This window comes from Spinacia oleracea, chromosome 3 (genome assembly GCF_020520425.1).
Source record: "Spinacia oleracea cultivar Varoflay chromosome 3, BTI_SOV_V1, whole genome shotgun sequence".
Taxonomy (NCBI): domain Eukaryota; kingdom Viridiplantae; phylum Streptophyta; class Magnoliopsida; order Caryophyllales; family Amaranthaceae; genus Spinacia; species Spinacia oleracea.
In genome coordinates, this window is record NC_079489.1 from 64,802,634 (window position 1) to 64,824,992 (window position 22,359).

Here is a 22,359-nt window from a genome sequence, read left to right on the forward strand (position 1 = left end):
CGAGGCCCGAACACTTTAATACAAAAAAATTCAAAATTTCCTCAATTAAGGGCATCCTAAAAATCAAATTTCAGAAATTGTTGTTGTCTTTATTCCAAATGTGCCAATTCAAAGCAAAGCATGTTCAAGCGAAATTTAACACAATAACTCTTCATTTGGCCCTAAGGCCTTCAAAGCTAATTCAAATACAAAGTCAGGATCAAGTGAAGCAAAGTTCAAAAGCCTTTCCACTTCCTAAACACATATTCTAAACACATCTTCCAAACACATTCCAAACACAATTCCTTCCAATACAATTTCAAACACATTTAGCCTACAAAGATCTAGGGTCGGGCGACTATGCTCTCGAGTCTTGGCACCTTGAGTGGCTCCTCCCGCAATCAATCATCAATCTTCCCCTTGCCCAAGCGGCGGGAGAAGGAACTTACAAGCCTTCCAAGACGGGAGGACGACGAACCTCCTTTGGATTCCGAACGGTCAAGCACCGGACGGGCCACACCCCTGTCACCTTCCTCATAGTCAGTTAATGCAGGACGTCTAGCTCTAGAACCTCAGACTCTAGCTGGTCCGGAGAGAGAAATGTCCCTCTGGCTTAGAACTCTCATCCATACAATGTACACCGCAGATAGAGTAATAGACTCAGGTGGGAACTGAATACTCAAGAATGGTTTGGCAACCCAATACCGCCTCCAAATTTCAAGACGATTTGCATTCAGCATAACAGGTTTCGGGTTCTCTTCAATATAGTCCAGGGTCACCTGTTTCAAACCATATTGTCTCATCACTCGAGCAGGCGAGTAGAAGACCAGCATTGAGAGGCTTGGCACCCTCAAAGCAGTAGAACCAGGGGCATGTCTCATGGCAGCAATTCCCCACCAAGGAACCACCCACCTTATACAAGATTCAACCCCAGAGAGTGCGCATCGCCACTCATCCAATGAAAGCTGGCCACACAGCATGGGCCGCACAGTGAATCCCTTTCTGTTATAGCTCTCCATGTTCTCCGGAGGTGCCACCAACATGAGCCTCTCCATAAGCCAAACCTTGGGGAGTATACAAAAAGTGCATTTCAAAATTCAACTTTCAAAATTCAAATACAAGTACAAATTCAACATACAAGAAGGCTCCAGATCCTTACTTTGAGTAATACCGGACTTCCCGACGGCAGAGAAGAGGGGTCCGACTTCAGTATGTCAAGGCACATCAATGTTTCGCCAATTACAAGCGGCATTGGGTCACGACCATTAGCAAACTGCTCTACAATTTCAATTAGGGAGGCATCACCATTGCCAAACCCCTGTTTCTAAAAGAGAAAGCGAGCGAATATACAAAAACTCAAGGCTCTCAGGCGGAATACTTTGGGAACATCAAGCCTAGCAAAGTAGGTGACAAAGAGGGACAAATCCACCCCTCTTCCATATACAACAGCACTCAAAAGTGGGGGCTTCAAGCCCAAATACCTTTCAAAACTCAAGAAAAAGTGTTCTTCAACACTGGGCATGCATGGCTCCAGCATAATGGGCCACCCCAATATAGCACTAAATTCCTCAGGGAGGGGACATACCTCATTATTTCCAAAGCAGAAGACATGATGATTCGGATCCCAAGCCTCCAGAGCAGCAAGAATGAAGTGTAAATCCAATTTTACAAACCGGAAAGAGACGAGCACCCCAAGATGCATGCCATCAAGCTCCCTTTTCTTCAATTTGCCTAGCGAACCAAGCCACGAGTTCAAGGCACTCTCAAAGGACACATCCATATTCTCTTTTCTTTTCGAGAGGAAGCATTATGCAATGATAGCAGGGAAGGATTAATGCAGGAAGTGATCCAACAAGCTCCCTATTTATACAAGAGTAGGCTTGCACGACAGCTCACAAACGCCAGGCGCCAAGCCTGCGCCAGGCGCAGGGGCCTGCACCGAAGGACGAGGCCACCGTCCTCTTTTATGACTCTGAGTACACACTCTTTAGTGTTTCGAACAACAGAGTACAACCTCCATTATTCAAGATTCCAAAGCCGCAAGCCGCGCAATTTCAAGCAGTCCGGATCAATGCTTCGGGCAGATTCAGATCAATTTTAAAATTCAAGCATTCTAGTCCTAGATCGGCGTCCTAAGTCGAGTCTGCATATGCATAAGCAAGAGTTGAATATACTTTGACTTGCGCTTTTTCTAACCAAAAAACCTCAGTCAAAGTGGGGGCTTATAGTGGGTATATACACCCGAAAAATGGGGCAAATTTTTTCAAATTTCTTGCAAAATTCTCATGCATGCATCTAGCCACAAATTTCAAGGCACACACAAAGCATACAAATTCCAAACATTCAAACATACAAAAGCCAATCTTCAAAAAATTTCAAACCAATTCAAGTTCAAAGCCATACAACCATACAAAAATTCAAGTTTCAAATCCATACAAATACAATCCAGCCTATACAAAATCAACCCAGGTAAGCTGGAACTCGCTACCATGCAGGGTCAGTCCGAGTTGTCACCAACAGTGATATCAACCACAGGCGCCTTGTCCCTGTTCCGCCTCCTAAGGCGCTCCAGATCCTGATCCAACTCCGTCCCAGGGGTACTAGGATCCTGCTCCGAGATACGAAGTGTGTCAGGAGATGGATGAACTCCCTGCTGAGGAGAGGAATACTGATACGACGGCGGCATCGCCATATACTGGTACGACCCAAACATTTGAGCCTGGCGCATCCTCTCCATCTCTGCATAGTAAGCCCAGGAATCTGCACCCCAAGGCTGAGGACCACTTCCTCCGAAGTAGTAACCAGGGGAAGAAACAAAGGGCCGTGAACTGCCTGCACCTCCAAATGAATGCCCGGTGGGATCAACATGTACAAAAGGGGAAGCTCCCCGCTCAGCATCAGAATGCCTCTGATGAGAACCAGCACCAGACCCCTGTCCCAGCTCCAAGCTCGGCCCCTCCTGCCTCAAGGACGTCTCCGCCTGGGGTTCTCTGCCAACGCATCCTCTACGGTCTCGACGTCACTCCTATACAAAATACAATTTTAAGAGTCAACATCCAAGTTCGGATTTCCAAAATACAAATTTCAAGATCAAGTAAGGTACGTCTCTGTCGCGGCCAGAAAGCTTCCGGGTCAGCTTGGCACAATGCCTCTTCTAGGAATCAAGCAAAAGCATCAAGCGACGCACTCTCGCCCGAGGCGCCTGCATACAAAATTCAAGATCAAATTCAAAATACAAGATTACAATCAGTTTCAAGAAAGTGCAACATTACTTACAGCAGCATAGTGCTCAGGTACAACATCATACGATCTCCGGTGCGGAGGAGAAGCTACAGGGATGATCTCCACCACCTCTTCCCCGTCCGAGTTCTCATAGCGGAGGATCCTATCAGCATGGGGAATGTCCTCAGAATTAACCTCCTCCTCCTACATACAATCATACAAGAATACAAGAATACAAGATACAAGGTTCAAAAGCTCACCGGCAGTACGAAGCGTACTGGTGGAGCCAGCCTCCTCAGGAAGTCGTCATAGCTCCCCTTCCTGTGTACAAAATCCCTCCAAGAGCGGCAAACAGCATCGCCCCTAGCCTCCACATAGAGCCGGTCCAGCTCTTCATCCAACGTCAGCATGGACCCCGGTGGGTCCTTGGGGATAAGTCTATCCCCGAATTGTGCTGAAGGGACACTCGCTCCCCTAGGTACCACATGTGGCGGTACTGTAGGGGAATACAGTTAAACTTAATAACATGTGCGGAAACAATCCCCAAAGCCAGGAAACATGTATAAAGCACAAATTAAGCAGACTTACGTTTGAAGCGTGTTTTCCACAAATTGTCAACGAACACGAACTTAGAACTCCACTTGTCGTTCCTCTACTTAGTTCACCGACATGTTCAGATCCATCTTGATGATCGTAGCTTAGACAATCATTCAAGAGTTTGTGCTTTTGGGAAGAACACATCCATGGAGGCTGAGAGAGAATTAGGGTTTCTCTCTCCTCCTTAGGGTTTGATGTGTGTGGCTGATTTGTTGCATTAGAATTAGGAAAACATAATAGACTAGGTTATATCAATAACCTATTAAGTGAGCCAAGCCAACCGGCCAAGCATAGAGCCCGACCGGCCAGCAAGGCCCACCACCAAACCACTGCACAAGCGCCCAGCACACAGCACGCAGTGGGCTGGGCCACGCTGCTGCTAATGCTGTTGCTTCGCCGTGCATGCACAGCCAAGGCAGCAAGGCCATGGGCCTTTGCTCCTTGCTCTTTGCTCGTGGGCTTGCATTCGTGTTTGCTTTAATTAATTATCATCCGATAATTCATTTATCGTTTCGTACTTGACGATCCATTGTCATACGATACGATTATTTGTTTCGCCTAGCTTACGAATATATGCAATCACGATATACGATTTCACCATCTAATGTTAAATCGTATAATTATGTTTTCCCAACTAATTTCCCAAAAAGCTATTAAATTAATTTCTGATTCATTTAATCCGGTGATATGTTACATGCCATTGGTGTGACCTTGTAGGTTCATTCAAGAGTAAGTTGTGAGCTTAATATTCATTAGAACTCACTGATCGGAAGCATTGCTCCAGCTAGCTGTTCCGATCACTTGATCTCACTTAATTAATTGTTCGCAATTAATCTGAACCTTGGTATTAGACTTAATGCACCTTGGGTGAAGGACATATTTCCTTCAATCTCCCACTGGTCATTTAGACAAGTGTGCATTCACATTCCTTTATCACTTAGTGGTACTTACTGAACATAAGGTAAGATCAAAGCCATCCTTATTAGGTCCAGAAGTGTTTCTTGGATTACAGAGTTCAACTGTCAAACTTTTGCAGAAGGTTAAGCCTAACCATTCTGAGCACGGCCATACATTTTACAGTATCTAACTCTCCGAGAGGCCTTGTTACACAACAACACCATATCCTATCAAAGATAGGAGGACAATCCATTCTTATTGCAATCTATGAACACTCATTTTGATTCATAGTACGCCCAATAACTGCTTTTATAGCCTCCTTTTACGGTGCGACGTTTAGCTAGTATCAAAGCGAACTAATTCTCAAACGAGCAGACATAATCGCTCATGTTCTGAGGAACGATTTCTAATCACCATTAATGAGAACTACCTATGACATGACTTTAATCTCTTAAAGTATTCTCATGGTCAATCCGATAAAAGATCCAATAAGTATCTATGTAAAAGATTCTGACATCCAGTCACTCTAGTTCAAGAATCACATAGACTTATCATTTAATACTAAACCAAGATTAAATGAACTATGAAATATAATTTCATAAATGATAAATGTTTAAACCAAATGCTTACCAATTTGTGGGCCTCTAACCCAAAATCAAGCATTTAATGTTTTACAGATATAGGCCTTTCACCCAATACTTAAAACATTCATGGAACTCAAACTTGATTCCATATCTACATATGAATGTTGTGTATCATTCAATGCAGAGGTTTAGTTTATCATACTTTGCTATCCTTAGAACCTTTTCTATCGAAAGCCTTTTGATGTAAGATGAAAAGATCTTTGAATATGTTTCTAGAATGATCTAGTCTTTCGTTGCTGTTCAGAATGATAAGCATATCTAAAATAGAAAATCATCCAGGTAGAAGACTTGTGATCAACCTGAGTTCATTGAAGAACTCCCACTAAAAACAATTCCTTTCATTGCTTCTTAGGCAACAATGAATTCATTTCAATTATGTAGAATTTCAAATGATGCTTCCTTTTGGAATAATGCTCCAACCAGTTCACATAGATGTGGGAGATACATCTTTCAACTGAGAACTTGGAAACTAATCATTGATTCAGTTTCCCATGCATCACATATGGTTTAGAACCTATGTTACCACCTTTTAATCACGACGCCTAATTGCCCATGTATTTTTGTGGTTTGCCTAACAACAAGATTCAACTTTTGCTTAGGCAAATGCATGTAGCATCAAAACTTTAGTTATCTTCACTTCCTCTTATCAAGTGCTCATCCTACATCTCCAAATGTATTGGATGTTCTTGATACTGTTCCAATTATCTTTGATCCAGATCAATAGAGATTGGTATAAACTCGTCACTATCCAATGTTTACGAGTTTTCTTGGCGATCTATATATCACATCATACATGATTGATTGTAATGCAAAAAACATTCGCATTTTAAAATATATCCATGTAACTTTTAGCTTTATTCTGTTTCAAGAGATACTGAATCTTTGCTAAAATCTTGGCATTGCCATGTGACATAAGGTGAAGGCACCTCTTCAAGGTCCTTCATGCTTAACTCTAGTGATAACAACCTAGATTTATACTTAGTTAAATCATTTATAACTTAGACTTGCTCATATGGGTTGAGAGTCTCTTTTGAGTCTCTCCATTGTGTTTGATTTAGTAATTACTTTTACAGAATCCAAACAACGCTTTAGATCCTATCCAATAGATCTTTAACTCATTATGTTCTAAGTTTCGCCTTGGTTCTAATATTGACAAATACTTTCAAATCTAACCATTTAGAATTTGAATGTCATTTTCAATACAGAGATATGTATCTCATATATAGAACCAATAAACTAGACTTGGCTCCCACTAAACTCCTCATCTATAAGATGATCCATATTTTCATAAAGCTATGATTGCTCAATAGCCTTTTAGACAAATATGGTCAATTCCCACTTGCATGCTTTAATCTACGAATAGATTTCTTAAGCTTGCTCTTCTATCTAGCATCCAAAACTTTTACATTGTGTGATGTACACAATTCCTTTCTACAAGTCCAATTGAGGAAGGTGTTTTGTTTTCCAATTGCCATATTGCCATATGCAATGATTTCTAGATTTATCCAAAATAGTTCAAGCATTCCGACTTGGGGAAAAAGATTTCAACATTATCAACGTCGTGAAGTTGTTTACAATCTTTAACCACCAATCTAGCTTCTCTTTTGTATGTGTATACAATATCATCTCTGTATGTTTTGAAAACATGTTTGCAACCAATGGGAGTAAACCCTTTATTCAAACCAATGTTGTATGTTTAGAAAACATGTTTGCAACCAATGGGAGTGAACCCTTTATGAAAATCAACGTTCTACGTTTAGAAAACATGTTTGCAACTAATGGGAGTGAACCCTTTATGCAAATCATCCAAATCATAGATTTGATTCTTTAAGATGAAGGTACTTTGGATGAAATGGCCTCAAACCATTTTTTATGGCCTCGAACCATACTTATATTTCTGATGGCGTAAAACCATACTTGGGAATTTTTAATTCGTCGTAGCTGACATGTAAGTCGTATGTTTTTGAAGCACTTTCCAAAGTCTTCATAGTTTTCATTCCTCAAGATATCTATGTATCTATCTTGGTTGAATTCTATTCCTTATACGATTTACCTAGGTATTGAACATCAAACGTTAGTGTCTATAAAGACATTACTCAAGTCATTTGAGTATTAGGATTCTCTTGAAGCACTTCTAAAGTCTTCCTGAAGCTCTTCCAAAGGCTTCTAAGTACCCTACATTTGTTTGTTGCTTGACTCGAAGTCCATTCGAGGTCATTTTTCTCCCACTTGCCTTTTTGGAAATATGATGGTTTTATAAAAGACATTATCTAGAGCAACAACCATATGTTCTCAGATTTGTGGTAGAATCAATACCTTTTGTTTCTATGAGTCACTCTTATAGAAACATATATCTATACTTTAGTTTGTTTGATGTAAACACTAACTCCCACTGGGTTTGTCAACCCTAGATATATATGTACTGAAAAGATGTACTGAACCGAAGTTCCATCCTTAAGACATCTTATCCTTAGCTTTGACAACTTTGTTTAGTGTGAAAGTCACTTGAGAGTATCATTTAGAAACTATATAGGAAAATAGTCGTGATTATCGTTAATCGAAATAGATTCCGATTTCTCCATTTGGACATACCATATTCTTATGGAGCTTCAATTGTCATATTGCCATATAAACAATCTAGATAATCTTTCTTGGCTTATGCAAACATCACCTTGACCCAGCCTAGATGTTCCAAAATTCATGCCAAGTTGATTTTATACCCTTTTGTGAATTACATTGATGTATTTCACATATTTCACTTTGAGTAAATATAGCCATATTTTCTCAAATTCTTGTGAAATAGGTAGGTCATAAAATCCATTTTTGGCCCATGAACTTCATTGTCTAGAAACTTCTAACAATAGTCCATTTCTATGTCATGTTCAACAAGCACGACCCACGTGTCTTAAATTAACCAACTTTCAGAAATCCATGCCATGGAATATTAGAATGTTGTCTTGTTGATATGGTCGTATGACATTGCCAAAGATATGTGGAACACAAATCAAAATGTTTGATTTGAACCTTCTGAAGTTTGAGTGTGAAGAGATTTGTTTTTTTATTAATCAATCATATGACTCAACCCTTAAATGACCATTTCATTCAAATAAACACTCAACGAATGTTTTTGTTTACTTTGAATGTGAGTCTTTCCGTTGTCCAAACAGAAATTGATTATGATGATTAATGGAACATAATACCATTAAGTTTCAGCCTTTAGAAGGACTTTAAAACAAACATGATGACCTTTCCGTTAATGTAGCACAACTTTGCTTCATTTCCCACTTGTAGGTCAAGTAACCAGACTTAGCTCCCGGAATTTGAGTTCTTAACAAGAGTTTAGAACCTTAAGCGGTAATCTAATACCATAGGAGTTTATTTGCTAAGTCATTTCTCTTTAACACAAACTTTTAGGCAGGAATTGAATATTGAATTCATTTCTTTTGTTCCCCTTTCCTATCCTTTCTAGCACGTTTTCTTATAGTCCTAAAGATTTTACTCTTTGCTTGATTTTCTTACTTTGTTATGCGTACAAAGTCCCTTTCTTTTGTTCACTTTTAATGACAACATCCAATGAGTCTAATTCATTATCGAATCAAAAGAAATTTGGTTGTTAACCGTTGGTTATACATGAGTCTTTAACTCAATACTTCATTATTTCAAAACTACCCAGTATTCTGAATATATGAGGTCCAATTGGTCTACCATTCAAATTTTAGTTTGAAAACAACCATGAAGATCACTATAAGAAAATAGCATTCAAGATACGCTCTCACTCCCCTTTTCTTTGAGAATCGCTCTCAAAAATAGTTACCAATGGATCGAGGAAATATCGTAGTTCTATTGTCCGAACGTAATAAAGTTGAAGATTTACGATTCTACAAAATGAACTAGCAAAGAAAAACATTTATCATACTTTAATAACTTGAAATAAAAGCATTCACGCAATCATCAAAGCTATTAAAACATTTCATTCATGCAAAAGCAAAAACATGGTCCAAAATGAATGAAACGATTCCAAGACCCCAAAAGTCCTAAATCCTTAAGCAGCTTTAGCATGTCTTAAGTAGTTTAAGATTTTAGGTAAGAAAAACCTATTGCTAGTAATCTCGAAATTACTCTTGGTTAATAAATGAATACCATAATTTATCCCATTGCCACAACATAATGCCATTGTTGTTTGAGTTGAAACCACAATCAACGTGCTCCTTTAGGACGCCTTACCACCTAAGTCAACTAAAATAGCACCTCGCTTTAGCGTAAACCTACTATCTTAGATCCCTAGATTTTTGTAAGTGCTTGATTTGAAATGCAATTTTTAAACTCAATATTACTTTGGACCTAGTTGTTTCTATGTTGGTTCGATTATTTAGTGAACTTAATCTAATCGATTCATAGGAAACAACCTGTTCATGCAAAGCATACATACATTCATACATTCACGCATAATATACATATAGAAGTGCATAAATAAATGGTGATCTAGTATGGCCCAAAACTTCTTGTCTTGAAGCATCCAATCTTCATCACCTCCTTGTTAGCTTGGCATCGTCTTGAATCTTCGTTCAAATGCTAACTTAAAGTTCTAAACTTAGAAATGCTTGAAAATAATAAAATTACATCAAAATTTCCATGGTACACATACCATATTTAAAACTTTACATTCAAAGATAGAACGGTACGCAGACCGTATTTAACTATCCTAAATTGGCCATACTAGTCACTTTGGAGTACCTGCATTGCATAAAATATATATTCTATGCATTCACCCATTCGTGTGCTAAAACGAATGGCCCATGTAAATATGCAAGTATTTACGTAAATTAATTAAAATTCACGTTCACATAAACGCGTCCTAAAAGATTAATCAATTTCCAAATTATTAATCCTTAGACTTTATTCTAATTAAAATTGAATTTAATTAAAATAATGCGACCTACGAAAATAATTAAAAATAATTATTTCATTTTAATTTCATTTAGTGGCTCCCACTCAAAGCAATAATTATTCCGGATAATTAATTATGAAATATTAAATTAAAACTCGCGGCCTGGCCCAAGCAAATAAAATATTAAATTAAATATCCCGTTAGCCCAAATTAATGCAAATATACGAACCCCAAGGAAATAAACAATTTTCAATGGTAAAAGTCCGATTACGTACTTGGAATTGGCTTGCGCCCAGCCCAATCCCTTGCGTGTGGCCCATGAGGCACACAAGCAAGCTCGCACACCTCCAGGCCTTCGCGCACGCGCGTGCTCGCAGCTGTCGCTGCCCCTGCGCTGCGTTGTTGTGCCTTCGTGCGCTGGACGTTGCATGGCTCGTGCCTTGCTTCGTCGCAGCCCCCGCAAGCAATGCATTCCCCTTCCTCGCCCAGCGCGCACGAGGCACGCAGCACGCTTGCTGCTGCCCGTGTCGCTGCGGCTCGGCCAACGCATAGTAGCCCATATGGCTTGCGAGCCATATGTCCACCACACTTGTGTTCGTGCCTTTGGTTCGTGATACGGACCAACTTAATTAAAATAAATTTAATTTCACGAACTTGCATTAATATTATTTTTCAAAAAGTTACGATTTTTATTTTCGAAAAACAACGATTTTTGACGATTTAATAAACACCAACGACAATCCAATTTCGTAAAATTATTAAATCAAGGGCTAACATTATTCAAACTTTTAAGAACGAACGAATCAACATTAAAGTTTGAACTTTTAACTAATAAAATCCGAAGCTTTGAATCATTCATAAACAATTAAATTTCAGATTTTTAATAATTTGGTTTAAGTGCCATTAAAATTAACGAAACCATTCAAAATTTTAATCCAATAATTTTTAAAATTAGCCACTGACCCATGAAATTATATCCCCTTTCCCAATTAACCGAATTATTAAACCAAAATTAACTAAAATTAAATTAGGGTTTCAAATTTTACGAATTGGGGAAAGGCAAAATTAGGGTTTATACTTATCGGAAAAATATGAAATTTTTACCATAGATCAAGAATATACCCAGCAAGATTGTGTCACAATGTCAAGTAATTCCGAGTAGTTTAGGTCGACCTTTTAATTGAATTACTGTCCGACACTTTTAATTTTTAATGACAAATTAACAAAAACGCCCAAAAACGATACTTCGAGGACTGTTTTTGCAATTCCGTTCGCATGAGTTGAACTTAGAAAATCGTTTTCAATCAAATTAGGGTTTTAAAACTCGAAAAAACGAACATTTTTTATTTCGGACCTGATTATTACGCAATTCATCCAAAATTCGTAAAAATTCGGAAAAATCAACAAAAATTCCAAATATTTCGACAGATGCAAAAACAATAATAATCATGCTAATTCATGCTTTGAATACATAAGGCTCATGATACCACTGTAGGGGAATACAGTTAAACATAATAACATTTGCGGAAACAATCCCCAAAGCCAGGAAACATGTATAAAGCACAGATTAAGCAGACTTACGTTTGAAGCGTGTTTTCCACAAATTGTCAACGAACACGAACTTAGAACTCCACTTGTCGTTCCTCTACTTGGTTCACCGACATGTTCAGATCCGTCTTGATAATCGTAGCTTAGACAATCATTCAAGAGTTTGTGCTTTTGGGAAGAACACATCCATGGAGGCTGAGAGAGAATTAGGGTTTCTCTCTCCTCCTTAGGGTTTGATGTGTGTGGCTGATTTGTTGCATTAGAATTAGGAAAAAATAATAGACTAGGTTATATCAATAACCTATTAAGTGAGCCAAGCCAACCGGCCAAGCATAGAGCCCGACCGGCCAGCAAGGCCCACGACCAAACCACTGCACAAGCGCCCAGCACACAGCACGCAGTGGGCTGGGCCACGCTGCTGCTGTTGCCGTTCACTACTAGAAATGAGAGGTTTAACGACAAATTTATAACGACATGTAAAATCAATTGTCGTTAAAAGACTCAAATTTCCACAACATAAGTGAAAAACCAGCGCTAGGGTTTTTATTTAATTTAATGAAATAATTTGAGCGGCTTTTTCAATATCTGGTTCGTCGTTAATGTTCAGAGAAGAAAAATAATATGGAAAACTTCACCCTAAATCTCCAAACCTTTATGTAATTTTCCTTTCTCTTATTTCTACAATTCAAGCTCGAACGTAAAGCTTTACCAGATCTAAGAGGGGGCAACATCATAAGAGTGATTAAATTAAAAAAAAAGAAGGTAATTTTTTTTCTCCTACTTGATGAGAATTCGATTTCTAGGGTTCTAGTTGATAAATTCAATAACGAATACCCGACTTTTTTGGGGTTCTCTAATTTCATTCTCTATCAAATGTGTTTTGTGAGGTTGGTTTTTATGAATTTCGAGCAATTTCCTAATTGCAATCGAAACCCATGTTATGAATTGGGTAATTTTCAATTTCTGCTTCTGGAGTTTGTACTTTTCGTTATTATACTCGCTGTACATCAATGGATTCTGTGTTTTTTTAATTTTTCTGTCAATTCTGATTGAATTTGTCACCAATTTCTCTTTGAATTGATGTTTAATTTTATATTTTGAATCGAAGAATAGTATTTTAGTTTTTATCTTCTTTGGATCATATTTAATGTTTCTTTTATAAGAGTATCTGGTTCAAAATTTTACTCTTTGTTAATTACATGGTATTGGATTTTTCATTGTTATTATCCGGAATATTGTTGTTGAAGCTTAAATTTCTTGATGGAATCAACAGGTGAGGCTGTAAAAAGGTGAGTTTTTGGGGATATTGTCTGCCCAAAAAAGATGTTTGGTTTCATAGAGATGATATGGTGGGCTATTTTTCCTTACACTGCAAGCTTTTTTTTATTATGTTAATTTATCAGCAAGTTTAATTTCTATTTTTTCAAACTCATTAGTATATTGCATTTTTATTAGCTTGCTTTTAAATTTGTTTATTGATATACTACTGTAAAATGTTAGGATTGGATCAACATTAAATTACACCTTGAAATGTGTTAGTTTTTCCTAATGTTGCATCCGTTACACATTATCTGATTGTATGTGATACATCAAAGAGAGTAAAGGAAGATTCGAGAATATTTTTTTCACTAGTTCTTCTACATAAACTCTAATAGTTTTATGCCATTTTAAATGGATATCAGGGCTAACAAAATTCTTCTCATGTAACTGACATTAATAGTGTTATGCCATTTTATGTTGATGTCATGGCTTACTTCTTTTACACAAGAGTGGTTGGTTAGCTTAATTACAATGCTAGATTTTGCTTTAAAGTTTTATGATGGCATAAACTCTTCTGACTTGCTCTTATTGGTGCATGGTAGTTGGAGCTTTGGAATATTTCTAATGCTTAATGCTATGGATATAGTGACTTATCTCTAGTACACTTATCTTAGTAAAGCATCTCTGTAAATTTTTATAACAAGAAGATGCGTGAGTGTTGTTTTCCTTCCCCTCCATGAGTTACTTTGGGAGAAGTTAGTGGATAGTTTTTATTTTGCCTCATATATTCCTGACACTCATTTGTTCATGAAATCATGTTTCACGGTAGCAAGATGATCCTGGTAATTTATAAGTTGTAGGGGCTCGCCTCTTCGAGGTGGGAAGATAATTATGGCTTTATTTGATAGGCTAGTGTTTCAACTGTTTTTTTTCTTTCTTCTTGTTTCTTTCAATTTTTATAACATTTCCCTGGCTCTCGCCCCATTGTATTAAGTAATTATCTTTATTCATAATAGACCACCTGCAGCAACTAGATGAAGCATTTAGGAGGTCGAAGGAGAGCCAAGGTATTCAGATATGACACTTTTCTCGGTGACAGGGTAAGAACCATATGAGGTTAGTTATTATATATGTAGCTTCTATTGCTTATCAGTTGTCACTCTATTTATGCTTCTTTCCCTGGGATAGAAAGCAACAAGTTTTAGCCTATAAACAGAATACAATAGAAGAACGGATCTTAAGGTTTTTTATAATTATTTTTAAGAAGGTTAGGTGAACTAAAAAAAGACAAAATGATGAAACTATATAGTCTTTATTTCATCTGGCTAATGATCAGTTAAGATAGAGTAGAACTACGCTCTGTGGCTGATCAGTTTTAATGATCAGTAATGATCACTTGTTTGTTTCATGTCTTATACTTTAATGCTCCTGTTGATAACCGTATTGTTAATTTGTGATTTTATGATGACTATTACCTATTATGCATTTATAGGGAAATAATTTCTTGATTATCATTATAAAATAGACAAGGTTATGATTTGAATTGGTGTCTTATATAGTAATATCTTTTCCAATTTGGAGTCTTTAGTGATACTCTGTAACTTTTAACCCCGAACGTAGTAGATATGATCTATGTATAAATATATATTTTTTTACATATTTTTTTTTATCAGGGTGGAATATTAATTAAAGGAGATATACAAGCAGTATCATCTAAAAGCTATGAAAAAATACCCAAGGGGTTGCAGGTAAGTTGATCTTTAGTCTTGCACTTGTTAGCAGTAAGATGAACCAGTATGTGAGGATTTTCATTTCACATGCAGAATAGTTTGGGAGATTTAAGCTTTTTATGCCTATCATCCAACCTGTGGTAGTGGTAGACTGGTAGTCTCCTAACAATTTTAATACTCCGAGCCTTAATATTGATTTACCATTGAGTGGCTCTGCTAATACCGATGCAATCCTAGTGCAGATTCTACCACCACTGCGGAGCATGTCCTTTCTACTGATGGAGATTGGAAAATTTACAATAAGACGGGAAAAAGATGGCTATAGTTGGATGGGTGATTGTTCTGGATGATTTTGTCCATGTTAGGGGAAGAACGATGATTTATGTCCGTTCTCCCTTACAAGCTGAAGGAATGGCAATTTTACATGGTTTGAAGGCTGTTGTAGGCATCAATATAAGCACTATCAAGATCCATGTGGACTCGGCTCTTCTTTGTGCTGTTTTAAAGAGATGGTCTGCTTGTCTGCAAAATTTGGTTTCTACTACTCCTGACATTAGGCTTACATCAAGTTGTTTCCTACTATAGTATTTGTATGGTTAGGAGTAGTGTCTCTGCTGCTCACCAGTTGGTTGTCATGGCTAGAAAAGGTGAGCTTATGTATTTTTTTATTGATTTTCTCTGTTTGTAAACCTTGTGAAAAAAAAGAAGCTGCTATGAGTCTGGACTAGTTTCTGTTTGATTTATTTTGTTTTTTTTCTCTTTTGTTTAAGAATAGGAAATGTATACATTCTAGACATAAGATTTTATTGTACATCAATGTGAATGATTATTGGCTTCAATTTGTATGAAGATTGATTTTCATTTTCAAATTTGTTGTAATTACCTTATTAATTAAATTATTGTCTAATTTTTAATTCAATTTTATTGTTTTCAATTTCGTTCAATAGATCTTCTATCCAAAGAAAGATTTACGGAGTAATAGCTTGAAAAATAATGTTTGAGGGAAAAATATCCTTATGATATAATTTTAATATCAATGACGTAATAGTTGGTCGTTATTGTTCAACGGATATTATTGTGTCAATTTGATTTTATTTTTACGTCAACTTTGTTTGTCGTTATTTGTTGTTTTTTCGACGTCATTGAATTCATAATAACGACAAACAATCATTTTGTCGTTAATAAATAACGACGAACAAACTTGTCGTTAATAAGTAACGACAAACAATGATTTCGTCGTGTAAAATTCACGACGAACGTTGACGTTAATGCTAATAACGTCGGAAGCTATTACGACAAAATTCACGACGAACTTTGTTCGTCGTTAAAGGTTTTAACGACGACCTTTTAGACTTATAACGACGAAAATGTTTGTCGTTATAAACCTTTTTTCTAGTAGTGGTTGCTTCTCCGTGCATGCACAGCCAAGGCAGCAAGGCCATGGGCCTTTGCTCCTTGCTCTTTGCTCGAAGGCTTGCATTCGTGTTTGCTTTAATTAATTATCATCCGATAATTCATTTATCGTTTCGTACTTGACGATCCATTGTCATACGATACGATTATTCGTTTCGCCTAGCTTACGAATATATGCAATCACGATATACGATTTCACCATCTAACGTTAAATCGTATAATTATGTTTTCCGAACTAATTTCCCGAAAAGCTATTAAATGAATTTCCGATTCATTTAATCCGGTGATCTGTTACATGCCATTGGTGTGACCTTGTAGGTTCAGTCAAGAGTAAGTTGTGAGCTTAATATTCATTAGAACTCACTGATCGGAAGCATTGCTTCAGCTAACTGTTCCGATCACTTGATCTCACTGAATTAATTGTTCGCAATTAATCTGAACCTTGGTATTAGAACTTAATGCACCTTGGGTGAAGGACATATTTCCTTCAGGTACACCCCTGGAAGAAAAACCCGCCGCCCAGACAGGAAATGGGCACGAGCAACCGAGGCAGGTACAGGCGCGTTGGCAAAAGGACGCCATACCACCTGCAAAGCAGACAACTCAGGAAACAATACAAATACAAATACAAGAGAGCAAAGCAGTACAAAGATCACCTCGGTAGCAAGTAAAACTCTCCAAGCTCTGTGGGAAGTCGCCAGAGGCACCATAACGCGCACCACTCCTATCCAAGAGGCAACATACGGGTAAGCCGCATCTCTAGTATGATCTGGCGCCAAAGTCGGAAAGTGCTCATATATCCAAATCTTTTAAGAAGCAAGCAAAACATCAGTCAAGTTCAAATATAAACATACAAGTACAACATACAAAGTACAAGGAGTCTTAAGTACCTCCAGCACACTCCACAGAGCATCCGTGCTCGGGTCGCTCCCCGGCGCAGTCCGGGAGGCCTGCTTCATCTCATACAAGAGGTGGCTATACGCCAAACCACCCCAGTTGTAGCTCGAAACAACCCTCAAGTCCCTTAGAACGGACAGAAATCTGATGTGCACCCGACTGTTCCTGCTCGGGGCCATCACTCTACTTACCAAAACTAGGAGGAATAGCCTAACTCTCTGCTCCGCATACACACCTATACCGCATATAGCATCCACAATCACCGTCCCAGAGGCATGGGTGTCGTCCTTCGACAAGTCAACAACAGGGCCAAGCAAGTCCCTGGCAGCGGCAGAGCGCCACGTCAGCTCCAGATCAAAGGTCACGTTCCTCTCAGAAAAAGGAAGACCCGTGATCATAGCAAACTCAAAGGGGGTAATGGTGATCTCCCCCCATTACATGGGGAAAGTGTTGGTGGTATCCCACCACTGGTCCAACAAAGCCCACAACCGAGGCTTGATCCCCGTTCTCCTCGAAGTGCCTCCCATGGCACGCCAGAAATCAGCCAAGCCAGTCTGCGACCAAATCTCCGTGGCCTCCTCATCAGCATGAAGGGCTTTAAAGGCCTTCTGAACCTCCACCAAGGACCAGAAAGTACGAAACGACTTTCCATCGGCCTACAGGTAAACGAGTCAATTCCAAACCTATACAAGTACAAGATACAAAGTCAAAACACAGTACAAGACTCACCAAGCCAGCGCGAGGCCGCTGAGACAAGTTCCACTCCGGCCGAAACACCATGATGGAAGGACTCCAACCAGTACCAGCAAAAGTGGGCACCTCCCGGGGAACCATACCCCAACCTGGCGCGTTTATTGCAGCCGCTTCATCATCCGAAGCATCCTCCTCAGCAGCTCGAACCGCAGACGATTCAACAAGCTTTCTCCGAGTGTGACGAGGCATACTAAATCAAGTAAAGTACAAAATGTCAAAATTCTAAACTGGGGGCTATCCTATACTAGCCTATACAATGTCAAAACAAATACCCAGTGGACCTCTAGTTCAAAGTACAAGTTCAACACCAACGCCGAAGCAGGTATACAAGTTCAACACCAACATCAACGCCTAGGCTACCCATGCCGAAGCAAGTATAAAAGTTCAACGCCAACGCCTAGTACCCATGCCGAAGCAGGTATACAAGTTCAACACCAACGCCTAGGCTACCCATGCCGAAGCAGGTCACCAGTGAGACTACCATCCACAAATACCAGGTACGACATTCAAGATAACTTTCAAAAATTCAAAACTATAAGTTCCAACAGTTCAAGTTCAAGTGGCTATCAAACAATCTTCTACAAGATTCAAGAAGCTTAAGCATACAAGCATCATTTCAAAGTACGAGAAAATCAAAACTACATGCAATCCTAGAGTTATTTCATAAGCAAAACATGAAATACTTACATGGATAAGGCAAGAACAAGACCAAGGGAAGACAGTTCGACCTTTGAGAGAGAAAGAGAGCAAGAAAGCAAGAGGTTCCTCCTCAAAATGGCACGGCAAGGGGCGCTTATATAGCGTAGCCCCGCGCCGTACGCCGACCCAGCGCCCAGCGCTTCCCGCTGCATGCACGAATCTTCAGTGCGCGCGGTCTCCCGTGCTGATTGCACGTCCTTTGCTGCTACGGTCTTCCGCACCAAGCATCAAACATCGCATCAGGCCATCCATCGAAAAATGGGTATACACCTGTATCTCCAAGTACAAACAGATGAATATTTCAAGAATACAAAGTCCAAAAAATACAACGACTCAGGCGTTCAACTCCCAACGGACCCAAGCTCCGGGAAAGTCAGTCGAAATTTAAAAGTTTTAAGGGCCTGTAAAAAGCTCTTATCCCAGCAAAGCACATCCCCAATGGATCAACTCGGGGTGTTCAAATTCAAAAATTCAACATTCAAAAATTCAAGATTCAAAATTTTCGATGCCAAGCTCCGTCCTGAACTGAAGGCGGAAAAGTACAAATACAAATCGGAGTCGTCACAACCGCACCGAGGTAGACTCTATCCTTTTTTTCTAAAGCCTGTTTTTATGCAAGTACCGGCGTACAAAGAGTGGTCTCGATTGCAGAACATCTTGATCATTCTCCGTCCCATTCGAAATACTTTGACTTGCGCTTTCCTAACCGAACGCTCAGTCAAAGTGGGGGCTTCTGTAGACACCTAATTTGTGTCTCCCCCCTGGGATAATGACGATACCATTATCCTTACTAGGTGATTGGAATAACTCCAGGCGGAAATCCCAATTGCTAAGAATATTTCCAAATTCAAAATCCAATATCCAATTCCCGAGGCCGTTCCCCTCCCGGAACTCGGTACAAAATACAACTTTCAAAATCCAATTTCAAAATCCAAGTACAATCTCATCTAGTAGACCATCCCATTGGTTTTACTAGGCCTTCTCCACTCAAAATCATATAAGGCAAGTCAAATTCGGGCCCGACCCACAAAACCGAGCATGCCGGGCCCCGTCCTGTTCAACCGGAATTCAAAACCCGAGAAAGGCTTGTTTTTAGACGCAAAATAATGCCTTAACCTCCAAGAAAACACAAAACACCAAGCCTAGTATTATTCGTACAAAGGTACAGCACTACAAGACGAAACAAGGACGGAGCCTGCGTCCTTGTTTTGGCGGCATTCACGCCACGTCACCAGCGCCCAGCGCTGGCTCGGCGTGCTGCGCTGGCGTGTGCTGGCGTCTTGCACCCATCCCTCCTATAAATACCCCTCATTTTCAGCATCAAGAGGAAGAAAAAACAGAATACAACGTCGTAATACCGACATTACACCTCAAAATACAAATAAAAAACCCTTCATAACACATACAAAATCTCTAATTCAAAAGCAATTGGGAGCTCTTGCCTAAACCTAAATAGGTAAATCCGAATCCCACTCTAATCAATTATGTTGTTTTGATTTCAAAATGATTAGCAAGTTGGTATTTTTATTATTAAAAATGCCACTTACAACAATCATACATGTTTTTCAAAAATCAAAACTTTTCAAAATATAAAAATGCAAACTTTCAAGATTCAAGGATGTTCAAAGTTGTTTACAATCACTTCTTTGAACTAGAATCACTTTCAAGCATGGAGTAATCAAAGATGACACCTTTTAATCCTTAAAGGTTTAGTCTTTTGAGATCCAAAACTCCATTTTTCAATATACAAGTTCAAGTTTTCAAATTTCAAGATCCCACCATGTTTAGGGTTGTTCATGGCTACTTCTCTAAACTAGGGTCCTTTCAAGTTCAAGCATTTTCAAGTTCAATACTTCAATATTCAAGCTTTCAAATTCAATACTTCAATATTCAAGTTTTCAAGTTCAAGTTCAATATGAAAAATCTAGGATATTTGGGTTAAGCAACCTCTCCCAAGTTGAGATTTTTGGCTTTGAATTCGTGTCGGGCGCACTTATTTTTAAGGAGCCGCTTGGCGTTCGAATCTCATGTGCCCAAGTACAAGTTTCAATTATGCACCATTCTATATTGCAATTTTAATTATGCACCTTTCAATTCCGCAATTTCAATACCGCACCTTTCAATTCCGCAATTTCAATACCGCAATTTCAATTCCGCAATTTCAATTCCGCACCTTTACTTGCTTAGTCCATTTCTAGGTAATGTGGACCTACTCCCTAGTCCATCTCTAGGGGGTCTTGTATTTACTAATTCCGCACTTTATTTAGTATTGTGATGTTGCTTTATTTGCTTTATTTCTTTCATCACCTCACATGCTAAATATAACAAAATACAAGGTTACATCACGCTTAACAAAGATTATTTCTTGGACAAACCGGCCTTAGGTTCCATTAAATCAATCTTTAAAGCAAAGTAACCACCATACAATTAGAGATTCTATTTGCTCTAAATTCAAACCCACATAGTCTAATCTAGGGTATATTTTTGAAAAAATGTTGTGCCAACGTACTTGAATATTTATAAAGCTCGCGGAATAAGCATTTCGTTCCCGTGACCGGATCTCACCCATCTGTTTCGAGGATTCAAAGCCTTATCCAAAATAGAGTCAATTGCGGTCTTTTCAAACGAGACTTTAAACAATGTTTGGTGGCGACTCCTTCGAGGTACAAAAATACAATTGTTTTCTAAAGAACCGCCCCCTTGTAGGGAATTGCACACATAAGCAAGAAGAAAAAAACACCCCCTACACTTGCCGGAGAACTTGTACTCCTTGAATGATACAAGACGTTGTTTCATTCTTTATTTTATGCTTTTATGCACTGGAATTCCGTCGGTATGGCCTGACTTTCGGTAGGAGGCCGACCTTTACTTTCATTAAACTCTACACTTATTTTCTAGTCATTACTACAATATTTATTTAAACTTTAGTCAATGGATTTCTAAACTATTTAATGTTTGTTTTTGGGCCTTAATGGTTCCAAGTTGTTAAACGACCATTAACTATTTATTATGTTTGGAAGTTAGTTATATTCCGTTGCGTAATTCTGCTAAATAGCCTTAGCCGTTATAACGGCAGCGGTAATATCTTGGTAATTCCTTTGTTTTAAGTTGCAAAATGTTTTATAAAAAGCAAGGAATTATTAGGGTGTTACAAAGTGGTATCAAAGCTCTAGTTTGAGAGCTGCTTTGCAAGGTGGTAATTCTTTAAACTACGATTTAAAAACTACTTAATAGTAATTCATATTATTTGGGTAGGATTTGCGGAACTTTAGGATTTTTGAAAATTTATTTTTCCTAAAGTCAAAATGTTATTTTTGAGTACTCAATATTTTGAAAAGCCAAATACCAATTATTTTAAGTTATTTGAAATCAATCAAAAGTCCGATTTTTTTTTTTATTTGGTTCCATTTTTTTTTTTTTCGAATTCGTTTAATTTTTTTTTATTATTCCGAATTTTTTTTTCTCTCGAAATTAAGTATTTAACTTTTTTTTTTTTGGGGAAATTCACTTGTTCGAATTATTTTTAATTATTTGATTAATTATTTTAAATTTAATAATTTCGTTTAAATTTGAAGTTATTTATTTAATTAATTTCGAAAATTATTATTTATTTCTAAGGGAGGAAAGGGTAGATTAAGAAGGGCATATTTAAACTAAGTATGCATTTTTAATCAAGTGTTTATGTGATTATGTATTGATTATGTGATCTTGTATTTAAAGTTTGATCATGTTTTATTTGCTTTATGTGATTAATTGCATCATGATTCATGATTAAGCATATATTTGTGCATTGAAATTGTATCCACGAACTTATTTTTTTGGGAACGCTTTA

The 22,359-nt window shown here is 38.2% G+C and overlaps 1 pseudogene; it reads left to right on the forward strand.

The window, feature by feature from the left end:
• The window catches only part of LOC130469736 (protein DETOXIFICATION 34-like), a 39,960-nt pseudogene extending 24,845 nt beyond the window's left edge, over positions 1-15,115 (forward strand).
• The last annotated feature ends 7,244 nt before the right edge of the window (positions 15,116-22,359 follow it).